Below are 14,037 nucleotides of genomic sequence, written 5' to 3'. Positions count from 1 at the left end.
CGATCCCCGGCTGCTCCCCGGCCACCGGAGGAGGGTCCCACATGGCGTGCAGACCTCTCCTGCCGCCCGCTGCTCCCCTCAGCAGTGTACTTCGGTCCTTCTGCCTGTTCTGCTCCCCGCTCTGGCTCTGGTGAATTCTCTCACCCTCCCGCGCTTCTGACTGTACCCAGTGCATGTATAAACAAAACAAACAAACAAACCAGCAAACAAATAAAGCATGCCTCTAAAAAAAAAAAAAAAAAAGATACAGACATCTTTTATAGTGGTTTCCAGACAAACCCAACGCTCCTTTCAATTTCTACAGAATGAGGAACAGGCCATGAAAGGCCTGGGAAAGGTCTGCATTGTACTCCACTCTTGCTCTCATTCACCATGGCATTTCAGCCACCCACTTGGGGAGGCTGGGCTTAAAGCTCAGCTATAACACAGACGTAACAACAGGCCCATGCTGGGGAGTAAAGATGCTAAACTAACTTATATGAAAGTACTGAAAAGATAATTCTTATCCTCCCCAACATGAGCATCTTCAAATGTTCTCATTGTCCATCTGTCACCAAAAATGCAGGTACGGAATAGCAAGAAGAGAGAGAAAAGAAACCTCACGAATGCACACTGGTCTGCTCATCAGGCTCCCTAGAAACACAACAAAGCTGGAGCAGGGCATGCTCCAAAGCAGAGGCTTCCTGTGCCAGCCACAGTCAGAAAAACCTGTTGAATGAATGAGTCAATGAAAGGATAAAGCTGAGACTCAAAACACAGAGAAAGGGAGCTGGAAATGACTTTGGAAATTCCAAGGGCAGCACCAACAGACTAGTTTGGGTTTTATGTTTACAGACTGTCCAGTGTTTGAAAGTAGTTTGCTTTTGTGAACACGAGCTACACTGTCCACCTTTCCTCAGGTATTATGAGGTCCCTTCAAATTAATTACATTGAGTTTCTACGCTCTTTGCCCCAAGACTGCAAAAGGACTCCAGGCTCGAATCGCAGGAAAATACGGAGGATTAGCCATAAATGATCTCCCTCTCACACCACGTTCCTCTTCATCTACTCCTTTATTATCTCTGTGCATGACCTAACCTCCTTGTCCCCATTCCCAAACCTTTCCTCCAATGGGCATTTGAATGTCTCAAGTACAGTGGCCCAGTTCACACAGATATATTTAAAATTTTATTCATTCACTCATGCTCAGCTTAGTTTCTGGGATAGAGAGGATCTTGCTGCAGCCTCAGTGTGGCCCGTCAAGCCAAGGTCACAAGCCCCAGGAGAGCAGTGCTTTCCAGCTGTCCAAGCCACAGATGCCCAGGTCAATGGGCCTGTGCTGCCCTTATAGGCACTGCGCCCCTCCCTCCTGTCCCATGCAATGAATCCAGCCTCTCAGACACTGAGCCGAAAGCCAAGCTAATATTTATTGCCAAGGCTGCAAGCTACTGAGGTAGTCTTGTTTACATAATTAACTTTGCAAGTCCAACTCACATTATTATTGCTTTTTTTTTTTTTTTTAAGATAAAAAGGCACTACAGTTTTAAGGAAATGTTGATCAAGCAGAAATGTCACTTGCTTCTTGGCTGTTCAGTGACAGCCACGTGAGAATGAAAAGCTCTCCATTCCCCACCCGCCCCCTCTACCTCCATTGTCCAGCTCTCCCAGGGGAACAAAACAGTCTCCAGCACAGGCTGCTCACAACACCGCCCCTACCAGAGAGGCACAGAAAACTGCTAGCAAGAGCAGGAACAAAATCCCAGGATTTTAGTTGGTTTTTAGTTCTAGTCTGCTGCTAGCACCACCCCTGTGTGCTTGGGTATTTCAAGTTCGCTTTCAATTTTAATCCATAAGAGGCTAATTGCTTGAACCTTCAGCATTCACTCGCAGCAGATTTATGCACAGAGTGGGTGGAAAGGGATCAACACTTCCTCTGCAGCTTCAGCTTTGGGGAGTGGTACGAGCCCAGCTTGGCTTTCTCTCTACTGCACCTCTCTTCTTCCTTCTCTCATGACCACTGTCACAAATCCTTGGATCCTTCTCTCCTGTCTAGAACAGCGATCACCATCCTTCTGGGGTGAGATGATGCTCTCATCTGAGGTCCCTAAACTGACAAACGAGATCAGGCAGAGGCAGGTAGCAGAAGAGGGATAAGGAGGAACAGAGGGTCCCCAACAATGATTGGGGAGAGGAGAGGAACAGTGGGTGGTGGTTAGTTTGATATCTACAAGTTAAACTTCACTGCCAACCTGTTGGGTACTCAGCTGGTAGCAACCCAGTTCCCTCATTAAATCTGAGCCTCTTCTTCCAAGTAGGTCAGCTATCATTCAAAAACACTTCCCATTTTTGGCAGTGAAGAATTTCTTCTGCCCCAAGCCTATCAACCACATCCTTCTTTGTCACTGGAGGAAATCCTTAAATGCAAACACACTGCCGACTCTTCAAGCAGAAATGAAATAAATGCATAGTCATAAATATGCAATGATCATCCTGAACCAAAAAGGGACTTAGCTTCCTAAGGAAGATTTCCTCTTTCCTCCCAGCCCACTGCCCCATTTTTATGGTTCTCCAATTTGCCAATTCTATTGCCTTTCATTGCAAATGTCAGAGGGCTGCACAGTTGCTAGATCTGTGATGCAATTGACTTCCTCTTTATAACCAAAGATCTAAGGGATTCGCTTTTGCTGTTTTCTTGGGGGTTTACAGCAAATTCTCCTGGTACAAATATTCCAAAACATTCAGTCTCCTCACAGGCAAAATATTCTAGAAGAGATGAACAAACAACATCCCGGCCAGACATTACGCACAAACCACCCACAGACAGCCCACAGGCTCCCGTGTTAGGGAGAACCTTTAGTTACATTAACTCGCTTTGCTCCTATTTCTCCAATCCCTGTGTTGAAGAGAAATCATACTCACATCTGGGGGTCTGTCCTCCCCGTTCTACCTCATGTTCTCTTTCTGGATAACTGCAGTCAATTTGTTTCTGGAGAGATCATTAGCTTCCTAGGGCCGTAAAGCCCTGTGGGTCTGCGGTGATTTACGTTACAATGCTTGCTGTCTTTTTCCCTTTAGCTTCCTCTGCCAGACCTGACTAAATCACCTCTATGATCTTATTGGGCTATCCATTCAGCTCACAATGTTTTGTGGCTTCCCAATCTGCTCATCACAGCTTCTGAAAGTCCTGGGTCTTCAGATTTTGTTGGATTGCTCCCTCCCGCCAGCACAGGACTTGTAACACTGCCCCGAGTGAAGAGTCCAGGAATAATTCACAGATGGGCAGAATGTTTTTGAATGATCCTCAGATGACAGTAATGCAAGGAGAAGAGATGAATGTGAGCGTTGTGAGGGAGGAAGGATACAGGAAGAGTCAAAGTCAGCAGGGCACTGCCCGTGTGATCGCAGTCAGGGGAATGCCAGCCTTATGGGAACAGCTGAGACACAGACACTGCACCCTCCTTGGCAGAGTTCCAGCACCGCGGCTGCAGCAGCACAGGAGACAAGGGCCAGCTGAGCAGCCTTTCTGGCTACCTTTGAATATCCATAGTTTGTCTCACAAATCCTCTCTAAGCAGTCTTTGCAGGGAACGGGAAGGGGCAAAATGAGGAAGCAAGGCTGCTTCAAGTGCTGCCAGTGCCCCCAAACTTGCAGGTGTGTGTGTGTGTGTGTGTGTGTGTGTGTGTGTGTGTGTGTGTTTGTCCAGACCACTTGTTGAAGCAACAGAAAACCAACTTCCCCACTGGGCTGATCACAGAAAGGAAGAAGGTTTTCATTTGATCCAATTTCTTTGCCTATTCCTGATTGGTTTTGAAGTCAGAATTGTTGGTCTCACACTGGGAAAACAACCTACTCCACTGAAGTAAACCCTCTGAGCATCCTCCCTGCTCTAAGCCTTGCCCCCATGTCCCTGAGTGGCAGCTCATATGGGCAATAGACTAGGATTCTGCTTTGGCCATGCTTCAGTTTACACCAAGAGCAGAACAGCCAGGAACTCAGGATGGTGCATTTTAGAGAGTGAATTCAGTAGCTTATTCTCAATACATGACACGTTACTTGTTAATCAAAAAGTGATCAATATTGGGATACTATGATCACCACCAGAGGAGATAGAGGCTCAGAACAGAGGTGAAGGCAACTCACTCCCTACTTTTTTTTTTTAAGATTTATTTATTTATATATTTATTTATTTATACAAGCACTGGGTACAGTCAGAAGCGCGGGAGGGTGAGAGAATTCACCAGAGCCAGAGTGGGGAGCAGAGCAGGCAGAAGGACCAAAGGACACTGCTGAGGGGAGCAGCGGGTGGCAGGAGAGGTCTGCGCGCCACGTGGGACCCTCCTCTGGTGGCCGGGGAGCAGCTGGGGATCGAACTGGCGCTGCAGAGGCTGCGGGCAGCTTCACAACCCAGCGCTCAACTGCTGTGCCACCAGGGAGGCCCTCACTTCCTACTTTTAAGAAACTCATCATTTGGACTCGGCACCCAAAAGGTCAGATGCCAGAAGAGAAAAGTAAACCCAGTGTCACAAAAGTATAATGTGAGGAGTGGTTAATTTTCTCAAAACTTCCGGGATATTTCCTTCTTCAAGAATAGGTACTCCACAGGTCAGGGCCCCTCCCCACAATACTGTCGGGGGGACAGTGCAGCACCGTCTGCTCAGAGCCTGGCACCCCACCAGTGTCACCTGCCAAAGACAGGTTATTGGGGGCAGAAACACACCTCAAGAGCAAGCCCATGAGTCATTCCACAGCACATCCCTGTAAAGGAGCAAGTCTGCTTATTTTTGGAGCAATCTCAAGTAAAGTAACTGTTCTCTTCTCATGCTGACAGTTACCGAATCTTTGAAATTACCACCTTTGCAGGAGGCACACAGACTTTTGCAGTGAGTGCAGAGTGACATCTGGATAATACTCAGAAAAGCCGTGGCATAGCCTACCCTCAAGAAAAGCTGTCAACAAATGTGAAAATACTATAAGAGGCATGAGGACATATAACTGAAAAAACCGTGACTGAAAGAGGCTTGTGATGCAGAGACCTCCCTTTTCAACAAGGGACAAACACTTGCTCTATCACTGAGGCCTTCAAGCTAGTGACCCTACACACACACTCAGAATTCAGACCAAGTGTCATCGTTGAGCCTGTCTCATATATCCTCATACAAGACGCTCATCTGTGCTCCTAAGAGTTCTTATAAGCCAGCCCTTCATGCCCTAAACTTATGTTGAAGCCCTAACAAATACAGTGTGATTATATTTGAAAATAGGGCCTATATGAAAATAGGAAGTAATTAAAGTAAAATGAGGTCCTAAGGGTGGGGTCCTGATCTGATAGAATTAATGTCCTTATAGGAAGATACACCAAAGAGTGTCCCCTCTCCTACTCCTCACTGCCCCACCCACCCACATGCTAAGAGGAAAGGCCATGTGAGGAAATAGCAAGTGAGCAGCCAACTCCAAGCCAGGAAGAGGGCTTGGAAACCAACCCCTGCCAAGTCTTGAGCTGGGGCTCCAGCCTCTAGAATTGGGAGAAAACAGGTTACTGCTGTGTAAGCCACCCAGTCTATGGAATCTTACTCTGGCAACCCAAGATAATTATTATATCTCCCCTCACAGTTCATGTTGGCATGGATTTAGGGTTGGTCTTCCAGGTTAGACTGAACTCCTCAAGGGCAGGAGCCCTGTTTTTCTTTTTTTTTTAATGAGGTAACACTGGTTTACATCATTGTTTATTAGAAGTATAGGGTCTTCCACCTCAGGTGTTGTTACCACACTGAAGCCACCACGAAGAACACCTATAGTCCACCACCATAGTCCACTGTGCTCTCTCCCCACCTTGCTCTCACCCCTCCCACTCTGGTAGACTCAGTTCCATAGTCGGTTTCTAGGCTTAGTTCTTAGTTTGGTTTTATCTGATCCTTTATTTGGTTTCTCTATATTCCACATGTGACACCATCCAGTATTTGTCTTTCTCTTTCTCACTTAGCATAAGTCCCTTCAGCTCCATCCTTGTTGCTGTAAATGGCAGACGAGTTTATCTTTTTTGACAACTGAGTAGTATTCCATTAGGCAGTGTGTATTGTATGTATATGTATATCTTCCTGATCCATTCATCTGTTTTGGGGCACTTAGGTTGTTTTCATAGTTTGGCTATTGTAAATAGTATTGCAAGTTTCTATCTGACTTAGTGTTTTTGTATTATTTAAGTAGAAACTTGGAGTGGAATTTTTCTGGGTCATATGGCAGATCCATTTCCAATCTTTTGAAAAACCTCCATACTGTTTTGCATTGAATCCTGTTTTTCTCCATTCAGCTCCACTTCTAAGGAGCCTGTGCTAGCCAGAGAAGTTCCTGAGGTCTTTGGTTATTTAATCAGAGAACCAGCAGGAGCAATGGGAGAAAAGGCCGACTTATTAAGACAGGCTAAGCCAATCTACAGAATAAAGAGCTAGAGAGAAGAAAATGCCACTCAGGATGGGGGATGGAACAAGGGTTTCCCAAGAGTGGTGGTAATAAACAACGGGCTTCTGAACATTGTGGAATTTGAGAGAATTAGCCAGACAAAAAGAGATATGAAAGCCATTATTGCAAGGTTATAAATTGGGTTTCCTTTAACTTTTTGAGAGCAACAAGTAAATGATTACTATTCTTTCTAAGATCATTTTCATTTTTGGATTATGCTTCTTTGAATATCTCCATACAAACACTAGACCATATGGGACTGAAATTCCTTAGGGTTGCACTTGTTTATAAGGTCTTTCCTCTCAGATTCCGAGCTTCTGTGTCTTACTCCTCTTTGTAAATCCAGTACAAACACAGGCCTGGCAAACAACATAGAAACCATAAATCAACATATCTCTGCTTATCCCACTATACTTGTCATAGACCCCCCTCAAAAAAATGCCTGCTGTAATGTTTTCATGTATCCAAATGAATTATCAATTGCTGTAGTGCACAATAGTGACCCCCTCCAAAAGATACACTGATGTCCCACTCCCAAGAACCTGTAAGTTTTAATTTCTATCACAAGAGATGTGATTATATTAAGGATCCTGAGAGAGGTTGACCCTCGATTATCTGGGTGGGCATCCTTATAAGACAAGCAGAGAGTTTTAAGACAGAAGAAGAGGCCAGTGATCACAGAGGGACAGACTGGAGTGATGTGGCCACAAGCCAAGGGACATCTAGAGCCACCAGAGGATGAAAGAGGTAAGGAATGTTGCTCTCTATTCAGCTCTTCTCCAGAAGACGCCTCCAAACTGAGCATGGTCCTGCTGACATCTTGATCTCAGACTTGTGACCTCCTTAACCTGAGAGAATATATTTCTATTGTTCTTAAGCCATCATGTTTGTAGGAATTTGTTACAGCAGCATTCAGGAAATGAACACAAATTCCTATACATAATAGATGCTCAGTAACTTGATCAGTTACTTGGCTGGGTTATTTATAATCCCTTGCTATCTTTTAAAAGTCACTGACATGCACCCACACCTCCATCATCAAGAGCCAGGATCCCACTGTTATTTCAACACTTGTAATTGCTGTTGTGACCAGTCCCGCACTACTTTCTGGGGGACAGTCACAGGTTCCAGGGATTGAGTGTCCTACTGTCTACATGCCTGCAAAATGTCCTTTACTCATTTCTTCAAGAAGGACATAGGACAGCAGGGAGCACTTGATAAGGATGTGATGCCAGCAGGAGAAATGGCCACACCATGAGGACGGAGAGCCACCCTCATCGGGGTCTTTCCAGTTGGAACAAGAAACACTTCAGAATTGAAAGGAGTTATTTCAGGCTGTCACTTTCCAATTCACCACCATCACACACACACACACACACAACACACACACATAAACTGGGTCTCTAGCCAGGAAGCAAATGTCTAAATATAACACTGCAAACACAATCCCAATGTAGCAAAGGGAAGTCTGGGATTTACAGTACTGTCTACTCAGAAGTAAACATCAACTGTGATTTGCCACTGTGATGTATTTTTCAACATTATTTCTTGCATAACATTTCTCAGAAGACAAAAGCCTTCTCTCAAGCCCATGACCCTTCAGAGAGACCACTCAAATTCCCCCAGCTACACACAGGTTGATTCTGCTTATCAATATCTGTTATGTGACCCTCAGAAATGGTTATTTTCAAGTGTATCGGACCCAGTCTTATGTCAGGGATCCAATTTTATTCACTCTACCAATTAAGTATTTCTTAACATAAGATCCATCTGATACCAGAAATTCTAGTTGCTATGCTAGCCACCCCTTCTTCCCACTCTCCCACTAACCTACTGACTTTGTCCAATAATTTGGGTTAAAAGCTGCAAGTCTCAGCAAACATGTCTAGGTTAGATATGATTTCATAGCATGACTGTCCATCACCCACCAGAGGGGGCATCCAGTTGGTCTGCTGTATTGACTCTTTCCATACTACTGTTTGAGAAGACAGATCCCTCATCTTAATTCCCTTCCAAGGCTGGCTGAGGCAGGAATGGGGAGAAACAAAGGGGGGTTAGAAGGTTGTATATCTCCCTTGGGCCTTAATGTTCTTGGTTATGAAATGGGAATAATAACTACTGACTGCATTAGGTAGCTAAAAGGATTACCTGTAGGAGTGAATGAAAAGTACTTCAATGCAGCTCCTGGCCCACAGAAAGAGTCTGGAAATATCGAATGTGCATGTGTGCAATAATAAAGTCAACGGGAGTCTAAACTCTCCAATTACATCTCCAAATCCTTTCAGACATTTAATCCTTCCTAATGCTCTTCTTCAGACAAGGGCTGTCCCAGGGTTAGTTTGGTCCCTTGGCCTTACTCAGCACTCAGCATGACACAGCTTTTGACTTCAGCACAGAGCTCTGCTGGGATCAAGCATCCTGTGGAGGAGGGGCATTAGGACTTCAAGTAGACAGGAAGCTCTGCGGTTCTGTCCATACGCTTAGGTTATCACACACCAACCATCTGTCGTGTGGAGACACTGTACATCATTCTGAAGTTGTGCTCTGACATGATGGACACCAATCCCCAAGAAGATGAGGAGGTACTGGTAGAGGCAGGCTTCACGGAATGCTATGTCTGAAGTCAGCCTCCCCACATTCAGACTGGCTAATCATGTATATCTCTGGCTACTTCCCAGCTAAGACTTTCCAATTGGATATTGCTCATATTTTACATATTTTAAGCTTCAATCGTAGATTAATCATAAATAGATTGAGTCCCCTAAATTCTTTAGCCAAAAAATATATCACATAACAACTACACGAAATTGTCATCATCGTCAGTCATTGCATGGATCAGTCAATCGTGGAATATTAGGAAGGATTAAACGTCTGATCCTGAAATTAAAATTCCTGCAACATCTTTACAAGAAGAGGTTCCTATAGTGAAGGCAGTAGGAACAGAAATGACATCGACCTTGAATTGCTTATTATAAGTCCAGAACTAGGCCTGGAAATAGTCATCCCCAAAGGTCTTAATCTTAAAATAGCTATGTCTCTCAGGATTTTCTCATTATTATCGTAGCCAAATTATTTTCACAATGAAAATATAATTAGTTGAACTTCAGCAGTCTTCAAGAGACAGAGAAGTTGGTTTCAGGCCAACCTGAGAAATTACAAAGCAGGAGACTTCTGTGAAGGGGCCCCCGGTGAAGTGGGGGCCCTCCCTTTTCTGAGCATTTCCTCAGAGCATGAGGCTGTGCTTTCTCTGGGGCAAAGGGTGAGTCTGGATTCACTGTGGAAGGTGGTGTAACTTTCACTCTTCAGCTTGGCTCTTCCCTGAGCTCCAGTCCCCGTGGAGAATCCACAGACCCTGTCCTGGGTAGATAGTCCCGTCCTAATAACCCTCTCCAGGGGAATTCTTCCCAAACCCTGTCTGAGCAGAGTATCGGGTGTTCTCAAACTTCAGGCAGATCGCCTCTTTGATGATCATTTTTATCTAGCCCAATATCCAAACAGAGGATGGATGCACTACTGACAAGCAGGCTGCATGAACTCAATCAGGTTCAAGCTCTATCCCTCCCAGTCCCCATCCCTTCAAACTAGAAGTGCTCCACCTAGTCCAGTCTCTACTCAGCAGACATCTGTTGAATTAATTCAGGGATTCTATCTGATACAAGGTATATATATTATTTCCACAGCCTGTATCATGTTCAAAACATTTAATTTTTGTATTAGAACTAGAGGTGGGGAAAATCTGAAAATAATTATGTATATGTATACATTGTGTTTATATATTCATTCTTTCTTTTTAAAAGTTATACAGAGAAGTGTAGATTCTAGTGTATAGCTTGAATTTCTAGGAAAGACTTCTGTAACTATAACCTTACTCAAGAAAAGACATTATAAGAATCCCAGTAGTCCCCTTTATGCTGCTTCTAATCACTACACACACCCCCAGAGTAACCACTGTCTTGGTTTTTAATATCACACATTAATTTTGCCTAATTTTGAAACTTATATGTATGGAATCAACTAGGATATATTCTGTTCTGCCTGGCTTCTTTTACTCCATATTTTATTTGTGAGTTTTACCCAGACTTTTGCTTAAAGTTACAGTTATTTCATTTTCATTGCTGTATAATATTCCATTACATGAATATTCCCAAATTGACAGATCCATTCTTCTATTGAAGGGCTTTTGGGTAGTTCTGTATTTTGTTTATTAAAAATAGCACTCTTATAACCATTCTTATTTGCATGCCTTTTGGTGAATACTTAAATGACCTAAGAGTGGAACTATTGAATCATAGGTATACAGATATATTTTCAACTTTAGCAGATATTTCTGTGTATATTTCTTATATTCGAATATATCCTAGCAATTGTGTCAATTATATAAGGCATGTGAGCACTGCGGAGGGAGAAATACTGGGCACCAGGTGTTTATTATTTATCACATTGAGAAGCAGTCAGTCTTCAATAGCTCATATAAGACTAAACCTTTAACTCTAGTTTGTTTTTGCGATTTTTTAAGGATTTATTTTTATTTATTTATGCATATAAAAAATGGGGTGTAGGCCAGAGGTGTGGGGGGGGGGTGAGAAGATTCACCAGAGACAGAATGGGGAGCAGAAAAGGCAGACTACTGAAATACACTGCTGAGGGCAGCAGTGGGTAAGACAGAAGAGATCTGCTGCACCATGTGGGTCAGCTCTCTAGCCAGGGATCAAACTCAGGTTACAGTGGCTGGTGATAATTTGATAGTGCTGAGACTTTAACCCTTGTGCCACCAGGGAGGCCCTGTTTTTGTCATTTTTTTTTAACAAGTATATTAGAGCAAAAGAACAATCACTGCCTGAATCTCATTAAGAAGTACTGACAGAAGACCTGGACCTGGACAGCAAAGCCTTCTGCTCTTGGGTGACAGCTCTCTTGCCCCCTTTACCACAGAAACAAATCATTCTACCCACTGGGCCCACAACAGATACCCAACTGACAGAAAAGACAGGACACCAAGAATAGCATTTCCTTTGCACATGGCTTATTTTTATCAAATTAGGCTTTAAAAGCACTTGAATGTGATCCAACTAAGGGGAAATGAAAACATAACTATTACCATGTAAATCACGTGCTCTCTGCCCACACAATGGGAGTTGCTTTCATACTCCTTTGCAACAACACTGCTAGTCACTGAACAATTTTATCAAATTAAAAACAAAGCTTCCCCTACTAGGGAACTATCCATATTATGATAGTCTTCTGAAGCATTACTGCAAAAAACTACCATATTTTATTTTCATAGATTTGAGAAGAGAACGCAAAAGAGTTTTCAAGAAAAAGTCCAGTCAAGTCACAGATATATCATATGCGTCAATAATTCCACTCCTAGTATATTCAAAGAACTGAATATATATGACCACACAAAAACTTCCACACAAATGTTCATAATTCATAACAGCAGCATTATTCATAACAATCAAAAAGTGGAAAAAATTCAAAGGTACATCAACTGGAGGATGGACAAACAAAATGTGGTATATCCATATGATGGAATACTATTCAGCCATAACTACAGATACATGCCATAATATGGATGCATTTTGAAAACATTAAACTAAGTAAACAAAGGTATACACAAAAGATGACATATTGTGTGTTTGCATCTATACAAAACATCCAGTGTAGGCAAATCCATAGAGAGACAATGTAGATTCATGGTTGATAGAAGAATAGGAAATGGTTGCTAATAGGTACAGGGTTTCTTTTTTAGGTGCTGAAAATGTTCTGGATTTAGTGGTGATCGCTGCACAACTTTGGGAATATAGTAAAAAACACTAAATTGTATATTTTGAAAGGGTGAATTTCATGATATGTGAAATGGATCTCATGCTTTTTAAAAAATACAGCTAAGTGCCAGGGTACTGAAATGAAATAGACATACACTGGCTCTGACCTGCTATATGCATTAAGCTTTGGGCAAGCCATTAAGTCCTGTAAGCCTTAGTCTCCCCTGTGAAAAAGGAGATAATAAATTATCTCAAATGGCTACTATGAAACTCAAACAAGGTAAAGTGTTTGGTGTAGTGATGACACATAAAAATGCCCAGTAAACAACTGCTGATGTTGAAATACAGAAATAGTAGAGACTGGCTCTCAACTAACACTCTTTTTGACATCCCTGGGATATACTCGTCAGTGATTATACTCAGAGTATAATCACAGTGACTATACTATTGGATATAGTTTTCTTTCTTTCTTTTTTTTTTTTTTTTTAAAGATTTTTGAAGATTTATTTATTTATTTATATAAGCACTGGGTACAGTCAGAAGCGCAGGAGGGTGAGAGAATTCACCAGAGCCAGAGTGGGGAGCAGAACAGGCAGAAAGACCGAAGTACACTGCTGAGGGGAGCAGCGGGTGGCAGGAGAGGTCTGCGTGCCATGTGGGACCCTCCTCTGGTGGCCGGGGAGCAGCCGGGGATCGAACCGGCACTGCAGAGGCTGCGGGCAGCTTTGCAACCCAGCGCTCAACCCCTGCACCACCAGGGAGGCCCTGGATATAGTTTTCTATGTAATATTTATAATGAGTTAAGCTGGTGGGGCTTGCTGTTTAGTCAAAAGAGGGGAGTCCTGCCATAATGGAGGACATATCAACAAGCAGAAAAATGGTAACTAATTCTGAGATGATAGCAAGGGATGTTTTCAGAATTCCTGATGAGCTGTCAAACAGCTACTGCTGGAGAGCCCATGTTGTTGGCTAGCAATTAGCTGGGCAGGTTGATCCCTGTCCAACATTCCAGAGGCAGGCCTGGGAATAAGCACCATGCTAGATGGCTTCTCACCCTGCCCCTTTGTCCTTATAAAAGGGCAAAGGTATTAGGATTGGGGCTACAGACCAAAGAAGAGGCAGTCCCACCACCAACCTCTGACGCTGCTCAGCATGCTGCCTCTATTGGAAGTGGCAAGAGAAAGGTGTGCTAATGGTGGTTTTCCATTTCCAGGACCCAACTCCTGCCATTGTGCCTGAGACCTGCCCAAACTTGTTGCTGGAATACACCATGTGTAATCTCCCAAATGACAAATTATAATGGTATCTTTCTAGCTAAAATCCCTCTTGGCAATGCCAACAAAAATTCATATATCTGAAACTTCCTTATAAGTAATATTTCAGGGATGACATTTCAAAATGTATCCTATAATTACCAAGGATGGAAGAAAAGCTGACCGCAGGGGTGTTCTTCCTCATTCCTTTTCATATTCCTTGGGGCTGCTCATCTTGGTCAGTGTCAATCACAGTGACATAGTAAAGCTTCTCAGTAACATGAGTTTCCCTCTATTGTTTCACCTTTTTTTTTTCATTGTTTCCCCAAATATGTTTGAGGCAATTTAAAAAAAAAAATCATCATATTGTTTTCAGAATATTATTGACTTGTAGCATTGTTCCTTTTTCAGAAATTACCTACATATGTATGAAAATTTCTGACTTAAATTTCTCCCCCTTCAATTTACAAGGCTCCATTGAAGGCTCAATCTAACTGATAAAAATCAGTTGGTTAACTTTATTTATTTATTTATTTATCTAAAGATTTATTTATTTATTTGTTTGTTTATTTGTTTATTTA

At 42.9% G+C, this 14,037-nt stretch overlaps 1 protein-coding gene across 2 annotated transcripts in view; it reads right to left on the bottom strand.

The window, feature by feature from the left end:
* Window positions 1-14,037, bottom strand: part of ANKRD6 (ankyrin repeat domain 6) — a 152,537-nt gene that overhangs the window by 54,466 nt on the left and 84,034 nt on the right. The window contains exon 1 of one of the 2 annotated variants that reach the window (XM_037520106.2): window positions 2,899-3,305. The exons of the other annotated variant lie outside the window; for it this stretch is intronic. The gene's annotated coding sequence lies outside the window, so the exon portion shown is untranslated. Of the gene's footprint in view, window positions 1-2,898; window positions 3,306-14,037 lie in introns of those variants that run through there. 2 annotated transcript variants of the gene reach the window in all.

The sequence above is a fragment of the Talpa occidentalis genome, unplaced genomic scaffold, assembly GCF_014898055.3.
Source record: "Talpa occidentalis isolate TD23 unplaced genomic scaffold, MPIMG_talOcc4v2.1 talOcc4.2, whole genome shotgun sequence".
NCBI lineage: Eukaryota > Metazoa > Chordata > Mammalia > Eulipotyphla > Talpidae > Talpa > Talpa occidentalis.
This window is presented reverse-complemented; position numbering and strand designations above follow the sequence as displayed.